Genomic DNA, 20886 nt, shown 5'->3' on the forward strand with positions numbered 1-20886 from the left:
ACAAGGGCAGGACTCATGGCCCCTTACAGACCCACTAAATACACTTTTCTCACCTTTTCCTATCAAGTGTCAACGAGATCTACCCCAATCGAGGGCCCCTTGATCCGTGTGGCCAGGCAGGGTTCAGGAGGATAAACATCCCCACGTGGCTGGAGAGGGTGGCAGCACAGGGGGTGTTTTGTTTTGCTCAGCCAGACACAGTCACTCGGCCACAAGCTGCTCGCCCCCTCTTGCCTGCTTTTGAGGTGCATCAGCCTGCAAAACTGTAGTCTGATGCAAGGCAGTGCAAGATAACACCTCTGGAAACCAGGAATGCAAATGACAGCTTCTTCCAATGTAAGAGATTACCTCAGAAAGCACCAACTGCAGCAGGACTAAAGATGCTGTCCCTGGAGTAAGTGAATATTCATCCAAGCAGGGACAGGAACCAGGCTTTCACTGGACATTTGCATTTTCTTCTTCTCTTACCCTCCATTTTCTCCCATTTCACCCACATTTGCATTACTTTATATCAAAAAACAACCCCCTCCAGCATTTTAGAGGCTGTGAGAGCCCTTGTGCAGAGCACAGCACAGCTCTGGGCTTTTAGAGCTTTTCCAGGAGATGTGGGGTGTCCACACAGGGAGGGGAGGCCTTGGAGAGCATTTAGAAGGATTCCACACACACAGCTGAGAGCTGCAAAAAGTCTGAACTCAGCTCAGCTTCCTCAGTTTGCCAAAGTGTTGCTTTAAAATAATCCCAAAATGTCTAGGCATCAACATGGAAATATCCTGGCTGGCAGGGGACTTCCCAGGGTTTTGACAAGAAGATGATGAGATTCAATGCCTGGAAGCTCAGGTCAGATAAATCCCAAAATGTAGTGCGGTTTCCCAGCAGGGAGGGACACTGGAGGGTGTGGATCCTCCTCCTTGGACACTGCTGGAGTAGATAACTCCCTTACAGGCAGGCTGCCATCCAGCTCCTGGGAGACAGGAGCAGGAGGAGTGGGGCTGGAAGGCCCAGGGTATCCCTCCATGCCCCTGCTCCCTTCCTTGTCCCCTCAGCCACGACAAGAACAGGAAATTCTGGGTAATCTGCTGCTCAGCCTTGCACTCCCCATGAAGCTGCAGTCCAGCCTCACTCCCCAAGAGCTCAGGAAGGAATCTGTTGATTTATTTTCCTCCCCCAGGCTCATCTGGCCCAGCAGATGTTGCTTGCTTGTTCCTTTTGTTATCTCCTCACCTTCCTCTGAATGGTCAGAGAAGGGCTTGGCTGGAGCTGCCACAGCCAGGGTTTGTGGGGGTCCCCTTGCTCTGTGCCCTTTGGTGGTGCCACCTCTCCCAGTCCCACAGAGTTTCTGTGACATTTAGTGACGATGGTGGGTACCAGAGGCAGAGTTCATAACCTGCACAGCACATCCTTTAGTCTGTCAAGTGATCCCACTACTCAGAACATGCCCAAATAAACATATGTAAGAGCTGAAATCCAATCTCTCCCCTGCCCTGTCCCCTGGAAAACTCTTTGATGACTAAGCCCATTAGGGGAGGAGCAAATCTCCTGGAAATGTCACAGCTGATCTCTGCTGACCTTATCAAAATGCAGGATCAATACATTGACCTGTTCGGAGCAGCAAACCTTAAGCAAAAGCCAAAGAGAAGCAATTAAAGCAGAATTTCAAGAATGAGAAGGGTGGGGGGGAGATGGAAAAACCCCCTATTCTTGCTCTAGAGGGTGAAAAACAAATGAGCCAAAAGGAACCGTGATGCTGAGAATTATCATCTACATAATTAGTATTTGATAAAGCAGGAAATAAAACACAACACTCATTCATCATGCTGACAGCTGCAGGACCATGGTTCAGGCTCATCACTGTGCCTTCAGCAGAGCAGGTTCCCATCCTCACCTGCATCTCAGGGTGCCCAGCAGGCCCTGGGACATCCCAGGGGCTGGTTTGGAACATGATCCAGGCTCTGGACTGCCTGAGTTTGAAGGGTGGAGAACCAACAGTCTTGGAGACAGCTAAGGAGCTTCCTGTGAGTCTGGACCAGGCACACAGGGACCTTCAGGCAGCCTGGAGACATAACTGGTTTCCCTGACACCTGGAACTCCACCAACTCCCCCCTCACAGCTGCAGCAGTCCCTGCCCTGGCTTTGAACTGGAAAAAAAAAAAAAAAAAGAAAAAAAAAGGAAGAATCACCACTTTGAACACCTCATCCCATCCTGAAATGGCAAAGCCATTTCAAACAGCTTGGAGCCAACCTGCCTTGCAGGACAAGTATGGACAGGGGCAAGGAATGTGCCTGGCTACCCAGGGAGACGCAGTCAAAGGATTTCTGGTCAAACACAACCCATCCCAGCTCCTATAGAGCAAAAAGCAGCACCTCCCCTCTGATTTTCCATAAGATGCAAGAGTATTTTCTGATAAACTGGTTATTAACCTTCCCATGAAAAGGGCAATCCACAGGGAAGGGGCTCCAGAGTGCAAAGAGGAGATGTGGTTCCCACAGAGGACAATCTAAAGGAGCAGGTGACAGAAAGAACACAAAACAAAATCAAAGAGATGGAGATTAAAAGGTAATCACTTGTAGGACATCTAGAGCAGCTCTGTCTACAGGGCTTTGCCCAAAGGAGAGATATTTTCCTTCCTCTTTGTAGCAATTTTTAAGATTTACCTTTGCTCACAAGGGTGAGCACGAGGCATTTGAAGGCAACTTGGGGACACAACAGGCAGAATCCAACTTTGCCTTTGCTGACACAAAGAGCCAAGTCCCTGCTGGCAGCACCTCACATCGATCCTGCTGTGCAGGGCTGTGCCCAGCTGCACTCAGGACAGATCCCTGTCCATCTGTCAGGCACAGCATTTCACTGGAAAAACACTAAAAAATTCCCTTGAGTGCTGCAAGTGCCCCAATTCCCACGTGAATCCTCTCACCATTAACCACAGGCTGCTGTGAGCAACAGGAAGAGCTCTGGTCCCAGCCCTTCCTCCTTCCCTCCCCTTTTTATTTGCCATCCCCTCTAATTTCATCAACTTCTTCTGCTGCCTGGTTCTTCATAATCTCACCTCATTAACCCACAACAAGGCAGGATCTCAGCTCTCCAGCTGACCACCTTTTCCCAGCACAGACAGAGCCCTGTGAACAATGTCTTTGGGATGTTTCAAAAAAAAAAAAAAGCAATCAAAGCAAGTCTCTGCTGTCCTGGGGAATTCTCTGTGCACTGAGAGCCTCATCAAACCAGGGGAAAGAAAGCAACAGCAAATTTAACAGGGCCATCCCTAGCAACCACAGATGGCTGTAGTTCCTAAATAAGCATTACATTAGTGCAAAGGAGAGGGGGAAAAAAATTAAAGGAAGAAAGGAAAATATAACAGCTGTACCTTAAGCCTGGAGGCTGATGTTAAATCTACATTTGTAGATGCTTTCAGCACTGGCAATAAAAGTCAAGTTGCTTCCAAGTTAAAGGGGCACTGCTGAGTGTTTTATGCAGCATCCTCGACCTGCTGATCATTTGATGGGAACATCCTCCAGCTGTCCAGCAGGATGGGGACCTGGGAAAACAGAAGGAGATGTGTCCACAGAGGAAAGAAGTGGGGGAAAGCATTAATATTTAATGGAGTGTTTTACACTCCTTTGAATGGAGTGTTCTGCTACAAAAAACACCCACAAAAACCAAACAAATACAAAAATCAATAGTGCACAATGGCCTTCAGTGCACTGACAGAAACATCATTCGCCCTCTCGTCACTGCTGTCATGTTAAAGCCACAGCTCCAACAATTTCCCCAGCCTGGAATTCTGCTGGGTGGGCAAAACAGAGGAAAAAGAATTGGGGGCCTTGACTGGAAATCTTGACCCCTCCAAAGCTGAAGAATTCTCACTTTGGAAGAGGGAGCTCAGGTGGGGTTCATTAAATCAATCACGGAATTACAGAATGAATCACAGGATCCCAAAAGTGTTTGGGTTGGGAGGGACCTCAAAGCCCATCTCATTCCATTCCTGCCGTGGACAGGGACACCTTCCACTATCCCAGGTTGCTCCAAGCCCTGTCCAGCCTGGCCTTGGACACTTCCAGAGGACACAGCTTCTCTGGGCACCCTGTGCCAGGGCCTCAGCACCCTCACAGAGAAGAATTTCTTCTGTTTATCTAAGATAAATCTCCCCTCTTTCTGTTTGAAGCCATTACCCCTTGTCCTGTCCCTCCATCCCTTGTCCCAAGTGCCTCTCCAGCTCTCCTGGAGCCCCTTCAGGCACTGGAAGGGGCTCTGAGCTCTCCCTGGATCCTTCCCTTCTCCAGGTGAACATCCCCAGCTCTCCCAGCCTGGCTCCAGAGCAGAGGGACGCCAGCCTTTGGAGCAGCTCTGTGACCTCCCATGGACTCACTCCAGCAACTCCAACACCCTTCTGGTGCTCTGGATTCCAGGGCTGGGGCAGCTCTGCAGGTGGGGTCTCACCTGAGCAGGGCAGAGGGGCACAATCCCAGTCCCTTCCCTGCTGCCCACACTGGGATCAGCCCAGCACAGGGGGTTCTGTCCCAGTGAGCAGAGCTGGGTCACGCTGAGCTCCTCATCCCCAACACCCACAAGTCCTTCTGCCCAGGGCTCCTCAGGAAAGCTCTGCTCCCAACTGAGGGGATGCTGGAGGTTCTTCCCCATGATCTGGGAATGAAACCACAAGTTTGCTGCCAGAAAAGAGCACAGCTGGCACAAATATTGGAGGAGTGTGTCATGGTGACATGGCTGGACCTCCAACACTGTCCTGAGTCACCTCCACTCATGGCTGTGCCCAACCTGCAGCCAGTTCAGCCCAGCACCCAGAGGAGCATTTTCCTGAGGCAGAATCTCTCCATGAAGGGGTAGGAATGCCAAGGATCAGCCATGGGAGCTCCCCAGAGATGCACCTTCATAAACAGAGACAGCCCAAACCAGTCCCGATCCCAAATCTCTGAGCTCAGGTGACACACACATGTCTGTGCTGTCAGGGGTGAGGTTCCTTGCAATCTCACACATCCCTTTTCCTCTCCTTTGCTCTTTAAAGGTTTCATTTCTCTCCTGTTTCCATCAGTCTATGACAAAATGCAAAATTACCTCCACCGTGTCCGAGCTGTGGAACCTTCTGCCTCCTCTTGAACGGTTCAGCATTTTTACCACATTCATTTATTTTTATTACACTTCATTAGAACAATGATGTCCTCTAAGGTACTTGGGTTCTTCAGCAACCCATGACTACTCCCTCCCTCACAAACATTGCAGATTATTCCTGTTTTGCTGTCATATTCCCTCTCCATCCCTGAATTAGCTACGCCAATTAATTACCAGCCCCTGGGACTGCTCTTAGAGCACAAGCCCTGAGGCTGAGGAGCGAAAGGGATGTTATTACACAAGTGAGCAAGGTTTGGCTGCTCTTACCTGAGCTCCCTCGGGATTTTCCATCAGAACGTTGATTTCCTGCAAAAGGAACAACTCACCTGGGCATGTCAATGCCAACACGTTCTTGTTTCTAAACAAAAAATTACCCGAGTGTTTTGACAACATCAAAACATCATGTTTCATTATTTTGAGGGCATGGAACACTTTGATATTAATTCTAAAACACTTTTCACTTAGAAGTTTCTCTTCTAATCCAATTGCTTTAAATGCCAAAATCAAGTCAAAATATGTAAACAAATTTTAATGGTTTCACAGGGACATGTCAGGACAAAAAATACATTTAAATTAAACTCCATAATTTTTCCCTGAAATGGGAAATGCGCTTCTTGCTCAGGTCTAGACATCAGTACAGCATCTTGGTGGACTCTGATGTAACTGAGAGAGCCCACCCAGGAGAGATGGACAATGGGGCTAAGAGGGAGTGCAGGTGGGCATGGAAAAATCCAGGCTGAGCCAGGAGAGGAAAGAGGCAGAAGGATGAGCTGGGAACAATGCTGCAGGCCAGGGAAACGTCAATTTGTGGTGCCAGGTAGAGTATTTGCACCTGGGCCAGCTTTCAAGGAGTTCGGGATGGGAATGGAGAAGCTGCCAAAGGAGGCCATTTCAGAGCACACATTTCAAGGACAATCCACAGAATCCTTTCAAATCCCAGCAATTAGTGAAAAACTCACCCTGGAATTTCCTTCCCTCTAAAGCAGACTCCCTGCTTTAGTGGCAGTGCAGAGCTGCATCCTGTTGGCATCAAGGGGAGATCTGGAAACTTCATCTCCATCATTCCAAGCTGCTCTGAGCCTGGATCACCAGAGAAAGCAGATCAGCGCTGAGTGCCTGGCTGGGAGAAAAGCTGGAGCCATGCTCTGAAGAACATTAATTGCGTATTAATTACCCCATTCATCATAGTGACACCCTTGTCTGCATTCTCAGTGGCACCCTTGCCATTGCTGGGACTGTCACACTGCTTTGGGTAAACTGAGACGCTTCTGCTGCCTCACCTCAAACCCTCCTGGATCCCAAAGGGTGAAAAACAAACCCAAAAACCCCACACCTTCACGAGAATCTGAATGACAACATGGCAGGTTGGGAACTTACCCTTCAATGGCAGCAGGGAAATGCAGATGAGAGGGGACTTCCAGGACAAGGGTGCTCCCAAAGCCCTCAAAGTTTGGGATTCGTGGTACAATTTGTCAAGTATCATTTTACAGAGCCCATCCAGGGCTTTGCTGCAGCTTCCCACAGGCAACTGCAAGTTCCCATTAAATCACAGAGAGCTGTAAACCAATCACCAGGGAAAATTTCTGTTCCATCACCGGTGCTTTTTCTTTATTTCATTATTTATAGCACTCTCTGATTTCCAGCAACTTTTTTATTATAAAAAAAAAATTATTTTCTTTGTCTGAAAATTGATATAAAAAGAAATCCATCTCTCAGCCGTCATTTCTCTTAATGATGTTTACATCAGCAGATGGGGAAAAAATCACTTTTTAAACAGAATTTATTACCCGCTGACCCAAAGCTTTCCCATACATCACTATGCTTTCACAAAGTTAGTTTCCACAGCAACATGATGTAACTCTCCAGCGTGCCTGGGAGCTGCTGATGTTAACTCTTCCACTCCTATCCATATTTCTTTGTCAAGGGGTACCTTGGCCACATGGACACCTCAAAACTGGATGATAGAATCAATCTCCTGAGTTGTAAGGGACCCACAAGCATTATCCAGCCTTCAGCTCTGTCCTCAGCCCTGGCCTGCAGTGACACCCCAACAATCCCATCCTGTCCCTGAGAGCGTTGTCCAAACGCTCCTGGAGCTCTGGCTCAGGAATGACTCAGGCTCTGGAATGCTCTGCAGATAGGGACATCTTTAAGTTGTCTTGTTTAATGAGACATCAAGTAACAGCTTCAAGCAAGAGGGAAAGGCTGCAGGTATCCCAGGGAATGGGACCAGCTGGGCAGGGGTAGCTCAGAAGGAAGGAGATGGATGTGTAGAGATGTTCATACAAAATCATAGAAAGGCTTGGGTTGGAAAGTTCCTTAAAAAACATCCAATTCCCAAAGGCAGGAACACCTTCCACTCAACCAGGTTGCTCCAAGCTGGTCTTTTCACCAATGCAGCTGAAAGCAAATTTATCACCAGTCACAGCAGGACCACCTAAGCCCTGTGAGAGATCTTCCCCCAGGCCCACCTTCTGGTCGCTAAGGCCAGATGCCAAGAGAATCTGGGAACAAAATATAAGATAGGATTCTTCAGCAAAAGGCTTAGTGAAGATGGACAGGCAGGTAAAATAGTGATGAATTCCTCTGGGGTGAGCACTTTGTGCTGTGGGTCATCTCTTCAGTGAAACTTTGGTGCAGAAGCACCCAGGAGCAGAGCCCCCCTGGCTCTGAGAGAGCATCCAGAGCTCTCTCCAGCAGCACAGCCCACAGAGAATGAGCACAGGAGCAATCAGCACCAACATCCTGAGCAGGCGAAGGGCTCAGCACAGCACCAGGAAACTCTCCAAGGATCTGGCTCCAGGCTTTGGCCCCACAGCTCCAGCCCAGCTCCAGGCCTGGGTGGATTTAGGAGCAGGTCTGGCCTCTCAGCAATCAAGATTCAGCTCCAACAGAGACAGCTGCACCTATCACTGCATCCATTGATTGCCAGGATGTTGATAAACAATTGATTTTTTTCTGCAAAAGTCACCTGGAAGGAATTTTATGCCTCTCTCTACCAGGAGTGAGCGATAGCAGGAGCCTAACAAACACAGAGAGCACAAACTATCTCCTGCTAGGGCAGATAATTCCTGCTAGCAAACAACTGAGTAATAGAAAGAAGTTGCTTCTGCTGGGATTTGGGAGTCTACCATGGAGGGAGATGGGAAAAGCATTTACTCAGAGCTTTGGCTCAGATATCAGTGTGTCACTCTGGCGCCTTATCAAAGGAATCCAATATCTCTAGCCCCTTGGCTCGAGCCAGTTACAAAGCAGTGAGTGATCCACCTGAGGAGAGATGGCAATCAGCTCTCAGCACAGACCTGCCAGAGATCAGAGGCCAAAGAGAAAAAGGCTGTGGGACCGTGGGATGCATGTCACAACCCCCAGAGACAAATTGTATTGAGGGGAAAGCAGCCCCAGGAGAGCCTTGTTAGGAGAATGTCACACAGAGAGCTCTGGAGTCAAAAAACAACCAGGCATTTCAAGGGGACAAGAGAAATGCAAGTTCCCTGAGAATTGGTGCCATATATCAGATTAGAAACCAGAAATCTGGGAGCAAAACATAATCCAGGCATTGGGGTCCTTCAGGAAAAGAGGACCATGGAATTAATTTATCCCTAACTTGGGAAAACTTTAAGTAGCATTCACAAGAGACAGCAAAGCAAAAGGGCACAGTGGAAACCAGGCCCTGGCAGCTCTGATCTCCCCAGACATCCCTGGATGCTGCAGAGCTCTGCTGTGAGAGTCCTCCAAGGAATTCCAAGTGCACTGTGGATCTGTATTTCTCTCTGGACATCATTCCCTGTGTGTGCTGTGCAACAGCTCACTGACATAGCACTGCCAGGGTCTACAGGGGCAGAACTTCCTCCTAAACTTCCTCCTGCTCTGCCTTCAGCACTCCTAAAAACCACACAATGGCCACAAAACATCTCCAGCACACACAGCATGAAAGATGCTTCAATATCTGTTCCCCACAGCCTGGGAGGATGGAGGGAATCCCTGTGCTAAACCACTTCTCACCTTTCCCAAAGCACAGAGCTTCCTCAGTAGCACCAAAAAGGGGGCAGTCCTTGTCCTGGTCTGGCCTGAATAAAAGGATTTGTGGAATTTAAAGGTGTTTTCTAAAATGAGTCTCCACCCATAGCTGTACTTTGGCTGGTGTGCCAGCTGTGTGCTCATGACCACAATAATTCATCAGCAAACACCAACAGCTTTGGGAAAGCTGACTCAGGAGACTGAGACCTTATTTAGCCAAAAACACTTGCTCTGATTGATTTTTTTCCTAAAAACAATTTAAGCTTCCTTTTCTGCATTCTGTGTGGCAGCTCTTGCACAAGTTAAAGCCTCCAGCAAAGCCACTCTGTGCTAAGAGGAATCAGTTCTGCCAAAAATGATCTGAGCCCCATTTGCAGTGACATGAGCATACATTGATGGGGTTACCATCATTATCAGAGATCAGACACAGGATTAGGATCATTATCAAATCAGCCTCCCCATGCCATTTCCTCCACTTATCTTGAAGTCCTCGAGTCTACCAGACGATGTTGACCTTTATATCAAAAAATGTCGAGCAGCCTATTTATTGGAAAGCTCCAAATTAGATGACCAAGAAGGAGAAAGCTTTTCCAGCAGCAGCTCCCACCCCCATCAGCAGGATCCAGGAGCTCCAAAATGCAGGGAACTGGCTGCAGGCTCATCAGAATAGTCTGTTTGATTGAAGGAGATGTGCTGATCCATCAGGCAGCCAGTCAGTGGGTGTTGTCCATTTCCTGCCCAGGACTGGGAGATCCATCCATCCATCCATCCATCCATCCATCCATCCATCCATCCATCCATCCATCCATCCATCCATCCCCAGAGTTGGCTGTGCCAGGCAGGAGTAGCACATGCAGTGGGACTTTAAAACCCAGCCCCATGGAATGAGGGGAGTTTGGGATTGAGCTGGCAAAGGGAAGCCTCAGCAAAACCACACCCTGTGGAGGACCAGGGCATGGGGCTTGGAAATGGGGCCACAGCCCTTCTCCTGCTCAGGGATCCTGTAAGAGAAACTACGATGGGTGCAGGATTCTGATGTGTGTCCCACATCAAGGACAATCCTTTCCCAAAGCTTCCCATATCCATTGTGTGGGTCAGGCTAAAGCTCGGCTCCAGGTCCAACAGTAACATGAGACAGTGAAAATGACTCTGTTGGAAAGATAAAATCAGGGTACACAACCCATGACCGTGACTGGAGCAGTTGGAACAACCCCACAAGGGTTCGGGATACCAGCATCCAGCCACCACAGCATCCAGGCAGGATTTTCCCACAATCACCTGCCCCTCCTGAGACTCAACATCCCATTTCCAGCAATCCTGAGGTCTTACACCTTACCCACACTGCCACAGAGCTGGGGCCACTCGAGACCTTGTCACCCACCCTCTGCATCCCGGCTGCTCCTGCTCCTTCCCAGCCTTTCCACCTGATATTTCTGCTGGAGGGATCAGCCATTGAACTCGGCCCTGAAGTCCCGCCCTGCTCATGCAGAAGTGCCCCTGGGGTCCAGAGGAACATAAACCAAACCCAGCTGCTCTCTGCTGTCACAGCCTAAGTGCATTAATGTCTTTTTATCTCCGTGGGGGCACCGCAGGCCGCCCCCTGTTTCCACGCAATTGGTGTTAATAAAATCTCTCTCTGCAGAAGTGACAAGGGAAGGATCCTCTTCACATGGAAGATTTTATCTGCATTGAAATTGAAGTGCAAGCCTTGTGTTCCATAAACCCCTCTGCTGATAGCTCTCATCTGCGACCCTCCTCCGAGACCAGCTTCGGGCTGATTATTCCCAAAGAAAACATCTCTATAAGGCAGGCCTCAGCTCTGGCTTGCAATCAACAAGTCAGCTCTGAAACACTTCTTTCAGCCAGCTTAGGTAATTTTCACTGCAAAATTAAAAGGAAAAATTGTCCAGAGACAAAACATTGCACAGAACACATGGGAAATAAGATCCGGAATGGATTTGGCGTCGTGGCCAAAAATTGGTTAGTTTGGATTGAGGTGGGAGCCCTTGGAGCTGTGAGGCAGCAGCTGAGGGGAGACCTGAGGAAATTAAAGCAGCTGCTACAGCCCTTTCTTCCTCTGCACACATGGGCCAGGGAAGACAGGAGCTCTGAGCTGTAGCTGAGCCCAGGTGTCCAAGCTCCATGGGAAGACCTAAGAAAATAGATGGGAAAGAAGAGAAGAAGCAGCTGAGCAAGGAACACACCTGAGTGGAAAGACAGCAAGGCTTTGTGCCTGCCTCCAGAAGCAGGAGGTGGGAGAAATCCAGTCTTAAAGATCCTGAGGTGTGCAGAAAACCCACAGAAGTGTGGAAGGCAGGAAAAGGGAGGCTGAGGAGAGCCAGGTGCAGCATCCTCTCAGGATGCCATGGAAATCAGTCTGCATTCCCTTGCCATCCCAACAGATATGGATCAAACACGTGCATGTGAGTCTGTTGGGGTGCTGGGGGTAATGCTGTACCCCACATGCCACCTTAGTTAAGCCTGGATGGCCAAGTGACGCCCTTAAGCCACTTGGCCATTCTCCTGGAGGTATTTCACCAGAGCCTTGAGGGTCTAAAGACCAAGAAAAGAAACGTTCCCACTGGCTTCTCCCACCTCCCAACATCTTCCTTTTCCTATCTACAGAAGAACTTCACCATGCTCAGATTTTCCTCTGTGCTCTTGAAATCCCAGATCCATCTGGTGTGTCTTTGCTTTCACACGGCCTCTCCCCCATAAATCACTCATTCAGTTCTAGATTGATATTAACCATTTTGCCAGAAGCTCCTTATCTGCACAAACTGCTCCTGAGTCCACACCAAATGGAGAGAAATTATGAATGTGCTTCATCAGTCAAGGCAGGGAAAGTGATAGCAGTGAGGAGAGACAGTAAATAAGGAAAGCATCCACCAAGTATTTCCAAAGTAAATCAAGTTACAGGAACAATTAGAGGAAATAGAGATTTTGTCTGCAATAACAGCCCTCTTGCTTCTCCCAGCCACACAGACAGTTATGCAGCATCAAAACGAAGAACTGACTTGCATTTTTAAGTTTCAGATTGTTTTTTCCCACTTGGGAGAACAGTTTGAATCTCTCTCTCTCTCTCCCCTTCCTCCATTCAACCAGCACTACTGAACTCAGCTATAACTTGAATATTCAATTCAAAATCAGGGCAGAGTTGAGGGTATTGATGAACCCAGCCAAGGTCCCTCCACCCACAGGTTCAGCAAAGCTTTTTGCAGGAGATTTTGGCCTGAGAGCAAATGAATGCAGCCCTAAAGCCCCTTGTGCTCAGCAGAGCACAACTGGAGGAATTCATTACCCATTTTTCTGGGGCATTTTTGTAAGTCCAGGTTGCAGCAGGCTAGCCCAACTCTGCCCAGTCTGTGTTTTTGAGCAATGAAAATAATGATTTCTTGATATTGAAAAAGGATAAAACCTTAACTGGCCCCATCTAATTGGCCATGGAAGGCAAATGATTATAGACTAGAAGGCGGCGATTCATGGAAGTTTTACAATTAATCTAATTAATAATCTTCAATTAATGTATTGCTGTCTCTGAAGAGGTAAAAAGGAGAGGTGTGACTGCTGTGGATGGAGACACAGCCCAGCAGCTCTGCCAGCCACAGGGTGACAGCTCGACCTTGCGAGTGTCACCGCTCCCTGGGAATTCTGCGTCCACATCCAACCCCTGCTGTGAGCACGGGGGGAAGGAACAGCCCCCACCCTCGGAGATAAGAAGTGACAAGTGCCTGAGAGTGCTGATGTGCTGGGACATCAGGTGGGGACAGCAGCCAGGACAGAAGGACACGTGTCCCTGCGAGCGCCGGAGCGGAGCAGCGCAGCGGGGCCTTGCCTTCAGCCAGGACGGTGCCCTTGGAATGCTCTCCTGCCTGCCAAGCTCATCTCCCTCGAGCTGCCTGCAGCCCTCACCTTCCTGGCCAAAGTCAAACCCTGGGCAGAGATACACACAGTGCAATAAACGTGGGGTTTGCCCTCAGTGGGGACTCTGCATCCCTAGGTATGGATTTTTCCACCTTGCAGATTTGAGATGGAGACTCCTCACCTAATCCAGCTTGCAGGAAGGGTCTGACTCCCCACAAGACCCCAGTCCTTGCTCTCAGGGCAGGATTGGAAGGAGCAGGAATAAACTGAGTTGCCTTCACTGCAGCCTGAACAAAAGCAATGGCCTGCACACGATGGCACTGCCTTGAGAGGATCCCAAACCCTGGACCTTCCTTCCCCAGCACCACAGCCTGGGCTCCTCTTTCCTACCTGGCTGCATCCTCCAGTCTCCTGTGCCTTGGTGGAAGTCCCAGTGGGCTAACACAGGATCTCACATCAGTGCCTCATTATCCTAATCATTCTAATCACCTCATTAGGCACCTCATGGCTACTCCACATCAGCTGGCTTGAGGTTGCCTTTCCCACCATCAAGCTCATCTTGAGAGGGACAATTCTTCTGGATATGCAGAGAGCCTGCAGAAGGCAGAAAGAGAGAAGTGGCTAAAAATCAGGGATGTTGCAGTAAATAATTCAGGATTGGACACATATGGCAGTGCCAGCCTCTTCCCTATCAGAGCTTTCCTTCCTAATGAATGTTAAAACAGGGACTACAATTAAAATAGAATTGCTGTCCTGCAGGAGTCGGGGAGAGCTTTTATGTCTTTCCCTCTCAAAAGTAAGACAAAAAGTCAACAATTCCTACAATTTGTAAAACACAGTAAAAAATATCCCAAACAAACAAACAAAAAAAGGGGAATAAATTTGATCCAAAAATTATGATGCCCCAATCCAAACCAGGGCAACTGAAAGTCCCACACAGCAACTGGGACTTCTAATTTAAAGAGAATATTTTAAACAGCCCAGATTTGCTGCCTTTTTTTTTTAATCAAATGAGAAAATTAATTTTTAAAATCCTCCCTGGAAAAAAACAGTTTTTCAGTGGAAAGCAGCTAAAATGAAAAATTCTTTTGCAGGTCCTCTGTGAAGAGGAAAAGGCATTTTTCACTGGAGGGAATCTGTTCTCTTTGCTGATGAAAGGGAATGATGCCTCTGGACAAATCCCTGCAAAGAGGACAGTCTGTGCCAGGGCACAGAGCATCTCCAGGCTTTTCCCCAAAACCAGCCCTGGCAGAAACCCTCCGGTGCTGCATTGGCTCCTAACTGCAGGTTTCATTTAAAGCAAAGAATTCCACTCAACTCAAAACAAAGCTCTTCAATTTGGATTTTTCCCAGTGGTTTTGTTGTGGTTTTGAAAGTGAAGCTAAAATCAACAATTACAGAAATTGCTTTGCCTGTGTAACGAGTACAGCAGTGGAAAATTCCCATCCTGCTCTGGACTCAAACTCAGAGCAGATCCTGCTCACAGGATTGGCTTTAAGAGCCAAATGAATTTTCCTCTGAGTTACCAGGAAGCACTGCTGAAATATCCCCTCCTGGAACAAAACCCACCCTGGTAACTTCCAGCAAAATCCCAGCCTTAAAAGGGATCAGGATTTGCCCTCCCAGACAAGGCAGTGGTGCCCTACCAGTGCAGAGCCCTTGTCCCTGGAACTGTTTAATTCCATATGCTTCAGAGGATAGAAGAGAAAAAAGATAATTAAAAGGTCCTTAATGCATCTGGCCAATTAAATAAAGCTGTAAATGGCAAGGAAATAATTCCTTGCTGACCCCTGCAGCAATCAGCTGCTGACCTGCAGCATGAGAATTGATTAGCCCTATCTTAGCATGGCTTGTATAACTACAAATGTTATTATTGGCCATAAAATCAGCCAGCCCTTTATGCAGCCCATTGGTGGCATTTGGCTCCCTGACCCCCCCAGCCATGAATTTTGCTGGCTAGAAGGAACAGCCCTGGGCTGGGAAAAGCCTTCCTGTGCATTCCTGTGGGACTGGGAGGTGGTTTCCAATAGTGGGCAGCACTGTCCCAGTTTGCCCCAGTCCAGCCCTCAGGTAAATTTGATGCAGTGAGGGGTTAAGTGCCCAGAATAAGCTCAGCCTTACAGCTCTGAGCTGCTGCTCAGGCTTCCCTCACCCCCTCTCACTGTCAGTAACACTGCTGTCAGCAGCAGGCTGAGTGAAATCCTCCCCTTTTCCTGAGAGACAGCAAAGCTGGGCCAGGATCTGCCCCTGTCCTCCTTCCTAAGAAAACCCCATTTTCCTGGCACAAGTGCTCACTCAGCACCTGCCCTGGAGCAGAGCCCCCCGGCCAAGAGCTACTTCCAAACACCTTTGGAGCTGATCAATAAGGAATTGCTGGCTTCCTCACAGCTCAGAGCCATCTCTCCATATGTCATCCCTCTTTCCTCTTCCTTCCTCCACCTTTTGTGCTGGGCTGGATGCACAGGAAGCCACACTTGGTCCCCAGGAGCTCTGGGAATAAACTGGCAGGTGACATTAGGAACAGGGAACAGCTTCTCTCTGGGCAGGGCTGGAGATGTGTGATCTGGAGAGCTGAGCTAGTGCTGACTGATGTGGCTGGGTGGTACATTCCAAAAATCTTGGATAAATCCAAGGTGTGGAGGGTATCTCAGTAGAGATACGAGAGTTGGAGCCCAAAATCTGGAATCTGTAGTGAGTTTTTATCCAGTTGAACCCCTCAGGGCCATCAGGGAGTGGATATTTCCTGTGTCCCAGACAAACCCTGGAGACAGAGGTGTCTGGAAAGGGGCTGCTCTGTGGCAGGACACAGAATCCCATCACCTCAACAATCACTACAGCCCTGGAATAAGGAGAAGCAGGGAATGTCAGGAGTGCTACTAAAACTGGGGATGCTCTGAGGACATATTTCCACTTGGTCACTGTTGATAAGGGAGTCTGAAAGAGGAATAACCAGCTGGCCCCCCAGGCACCAAAACCCAACCTGGTGCCAAAAACTTCCCAAAATGACACAAATGATCAATGCACAGGTTTGGTGCCTCTGGGGACCAACAGGAGTGGCCAGTCAAAAGCAACCCACCCTGTTTTGGACACAGCACCAGAGACCATCTTCAAGTGAGGAATCAAAGATTCAAATGAGGAATCAAAGATTACGTGAAGGGATGCTGAGACAGAGACTGGAGGATTTGGGAATTGCACCAGGTTTCCAGCCTTTCCTGGAGGGCTGGCTGTGGAGAGGAGATGCTCCAGGCTGAGGATCGTTCCCCTTTCACCCTGTACCCAGCTCCAGTGTCACACTGTCCCCTCCAGCAGCAGAGCCCTGCCCATGGCCTCTCCAGAGTCACTTGGAGTCTGGGAGACACCTCTCCTGCTCAGGGGAGCAGGATTGCATTCATAGCCTCAAAACAAAGCATTTCTTTCCAAAAGGAAAAGAGGCAGAGGGGAAAGAAGCAAAAGGAAAGGTAGGAGGGGGAGGGGGACAAAAGGGAAGGGGCAGCTGTGGGCTGCAGCCCCAGCCCTGCCTGAGCCCCTGTTGATGACAGCCCTAGTTAGTGTGGGGCTGGCTGCAGCCCTGGCAGGGAGCTGCTCCCATGGAGAGCCAGGGAGCGAGGGGAGCTTTCACTCACCTGCAAAAGCCTGAGGAGCTCAAACCTCTCAGACAGGCCCCTGTGTTTGTATTTAATGTGCTCACCTGAGCAGAGCTGAGAGCAGGGGGTGTGAATATCAGTGTGAATATGCAGCTCCCCATGCCAGAAGGCTCCTGCTGCTGCTCTTCCCTCGCTGCCTGTGTTGCTCAGGCCCTGCACAGAGAGGGGCTCAGGATTCACACAAGCCATGTGCTTTTACAGGATTGCTCCCTACAACATCCAGACAGGCCAAGAGTACTCTCCAGAGCCTCACTTGTCCCCTTCACCTAAACGAAGGGAAGCAGGAGCAAAAAGTCCCAGCTGACAGTCATCCAGGCTGGCTATCAAAGCCTAGAATAAAAACTAACTTGCATTTTGTTGGCTGCTTCTCTCCTACCCAGTACCAAATGTCCCCAGTGTTTGGGCAGGGGAACTTCCCATTGTGGCTCCTCAGTTGGGGTGGCAGGTGCCAGGGAAGGTGAAAGGAAAGGGAATAAAGACAGCAAAGGAATGGCAGGGAAGGGAGAGGGAGGAAAATAAAGAGGTGAGTGAGCACAAAGCAGGGGGGGCTGAGTGAATCCATCAGAGGAACAACTCAGCAGCTGCTCCTGCCTTCACCCCGAGCTTTGCTGCAGCTTTGGCTAAGTCCAACAACAAATACCCACTGTACCAGGGAGATTATCCACCTTCAAACAATGGAGGGAAGCACAGAGGAACAAATGGCATCCCTGAGGACTAAGCAGGCCATTCCAGATGCTGGATGCTGGTGCTGGCTGAATCCCATTGCTCAGCCCATCATGGGCAGCACCAGACCAAGGCTCTCCCCTCTCCAGTTCTGGAGGTCAGGACTAGGATGGTGCAGTGTATGATGAAATGTTTCTAATCACATCCACAAGCTCTCTATTTCAGCTTGTTTTAGCCACAAATTGCTGCACTTGTGAGAGCTTTAATGTGCTTTGGGGTGAAAAGGAGCAGAGTTTTGGTTCACGTACACATAGAATCCCAGAATGGCTTGGGCTGAAGGAACCTTACACTCATCCCATCCAGACCCTGCATGGGCAGAGACCCCTTCCACCAGCCCAGGTTGCTCCAAGCCCCATCCAGCCTGGCCTTGGACACTTCCAGGGATCCAGGGGCAGCCACAGCTTCTCTGGGCACGCTGTGCCAGGGCCTCAGCCCCCTCACAGGGAACAATTCCTTCCCCATATCCCATCTAAATCTACTCTCTGGAAGCCATTCCCCCCTTATCCTGTCACTCCACCCCTTGTCCCAAGTCCCTCTCCAGCTCTCCTGGAGCCCCTTTGGACACTGGAACAGTCTCTCAGTTCTCCTTGGAGCCTTCTCCCCTCCAGGCTGAGCCCCCCCAGCTCTCCCAGCCCATCAGTGCCCAGATAAATGCACCAGAAATGCCTTTACCTGCCTAAAAGAGACCCGTGGAAGAGAAGTACATGTGGAAAAGCAGAAGATTCAGTAATGAGGTGGTGCTGAAAACCCCCTGAACAAGTCCAGGCAACAAATGAGATGCTGCAGTCAGAGTTAAACATCATAAACAACCTTAACTCTGCTTTCCCTTTCCAGGCAAAAATCAAACCCCAAGACAAACCTACAAGCACAGTGAGATATTTGCAGGGACATGCAGGTTTTGAAAAGTGGCATATGGATAACAGTACCTTGAATAAAAAATTTTGAATTCCCCTTATTAAATCTCTGCCTGCAAAATCCATTGTGCAAAACACGAGGTCAGCTCTTCTTGTTCTGCCTCCCCTCAGCTTAAATGCATCATCCATACCAAGGCAAGGCTCCAGGATAGAGATTTCAAATAAATGTAAGGGTTTATGGAGTTTCCCAGCCAAGCGGCTTTCAGGATTCAGAATTACGAACCAAGTCAGGAATATTTCCCAGAGATTCATTAAAATCCTTTACTAGACCCTTAAAAATATGCCCTAAAAACACCCCCCCCCCCAAAAAAAAAAAACAACAAGAAAATAACAAAACAAAACAAAAAAAAAAACCAAAGCAAAAAAACCCTCCAAAAACAAACAAACAACAACAACAACAAAAAGCCAACAAAACAAAAAATAAAGAAAGAAAAGAAAAGGGAAAGCAAAGGAGAAGAAAAAAAATACTGTTTCTGCATAAGCAGGTACAACTGAAATGAATTAATTTCATTTACTGTATTCAATTACAGGAATTATTTAAAGTTCTGCTCATGTTTCTGTGTCTCTTCATCCTGGCTGATGCCATGAGACCATCAAAGAACACAACCAACACATATCACACACATGGTACCTTCTTTACTACCTCTCCCTCACACAGAGAAGGACAATTGTGCTCTGCAGTGTTTTCTTTCAGAGTGATTTTGATTTAGAGGTGTTTATTCTTCCTCTTTCTACTCTTCTAATCTGACACTTGATTCAAAAGAGGGGCAAGGTATCCCACTCCTGCTGGAGGAAAAGCCAAAATGTAGCACTCTTGAGCTGAACACAGAATTTTTTGCATGGTGCCACCTTGAGTCATTTTCTTCTTGTCCTTTCAGTAAATACCTTGAAGGAATGAAAACACCAGAGGCTGAACAAAAGGGCTCCAAACTAACACATAACAACCTGCTTTTTAGGAGAGTTGTGTGAGTCCTTGAAAAAATCCAATAGTCTCTTGACTTAATGCTGGAATCCACTAGAGTAGGTTTTTATCTACTTGTGCACGTTCCCTTCAGGAAGGTGAAAATACAAACACAGGCACAGGAACACTCTTAGGCATCATGGATGGAATTGTCAGTCCTGTCCCAGTGGCCCCTTGTAGGGGACACAACACACTGGCCCAGCTCAGGCTCTCACTGCTGGCCCAAACCTGCTCAGACCACACCAGGACAGGCTTTATGTTGGGCTGACTCCTTTTCCTCAGCCAATATAAACTATTCCATGAGATCTGGATAATTCAGCAGAAGTGGAACAGCATTCCAGCAGCTGATCTGAAGCCAGTGCTCCTGACAGGGTTAACCAGAGCCTTCCAAGTCATGAAACCACAGCTCCCAAAACCAAATACTCCTGAGCCTTTACCCCTTGCACTTTGTTGGACTTCCAAGAGGTGAAGAGAATAAATGGCACATCATGGAATTATTAAGGTTGGAAAAGCCCTCCAAGACCATTGAGTCCAACCTGTGCCCCATCCCCACCTTGCCACCCAGCCCTGAGCACTGAGTGCCATGTCCAGGCATCCCTTGGACACCTCCAGGGATGGGGACTCCAAATCTCCCTGGGCAGCCCCTGCCAAGGCCTGAGCACCCTTTCCATGGAGGAATTCCTCCTGACGTCCAGCCTGAGCCTCCCCTGGCCCAGCTTGAAGCTGTTTCCCCTTGTCCTGTCCCTGTTCCCTGGGAGCAGAGCCCGACCACCCCAGCTGTCCCCTCCTGTCAGGAGTTGTGCAGAGCCAGAAGGGCCCCCCTGAGCCTCCTTTTCTCCAGGCTCAGCCCCTTTCCCAGCTCCCTCAGCCTCTCCTGGTGCTCCATTCCCTTCCCCAGCTCTGTTCCCCTCTCTGGACACGCTCCAGCCCCTCCATGTCTCTCTTGCACTCAGGGCACACAGCTGTGCCCACATGACCCCACCAGCCCATCTGAACTAAATTATCTGTGTAAACATTGAGTGCACTGAGCAGCTTCAGCAGATTCCCCAGAGCAGACCCAGCTTGGTCACTCAGCTCTCCCATCAAAGGCCACCAAAGATGCTCCAGGTGGTTCTGGGCACAGCTGAACTCACAGAGCAGCACCTGGCACCACATCCAGACATTTCAGTGATGTTGCCATGGACCAGCACACAGCACATTTTCATTTCAACTCATTGCCTCTAAGCAGGAAGCATTTTTAATTTCCTCCAGCATTAGGGATAATGTTAGCCACTACAAATGAATTGAAAGATGCCTCCCAAAATGCATTTTCAAATGCACCCTGAATAGTAAACACCATTCAAGTAAGATGCAGCCAGGATTGTAATTGGAAGCTGCAGAGAGTGCTCTTTCAGGATTCATAAAAAATGGCATTTTGGTGAAAAGGTTCATGTAATAAAAACCTTCACAAGTAAGGGCCAACTCCTCCAAAACATGCAGCTCCTTCAAACAACACAAAGTACCCCAAAACTCTGCAGGTGAGCTATGTGGATGTGTCACTGCATGGCTCCAGCAGTGCAAAGCAGGAGGAATACAGAAGGAAAGGTTCCTGGAAGGACAGCAAGAACTTTATCAGGTCTGGAATGGCTTTTCCATGAAGAGTAA

Source organism: Molothrus ater, chromosome 10, assembly GCF_012460135.2.
Source record: "Molothrus ater isolate BHLD 08-10-18 breed brown headed cowbird chromosome 10, BPBGC_Mater_1.1, whole genome shotgun sequence".
NCBI classification, from domain to species: Eukaryota; Metazoa; Chordata; class Aves; order Passeriformes; family Icteridae; genus Molothrus; species Molothrus ater.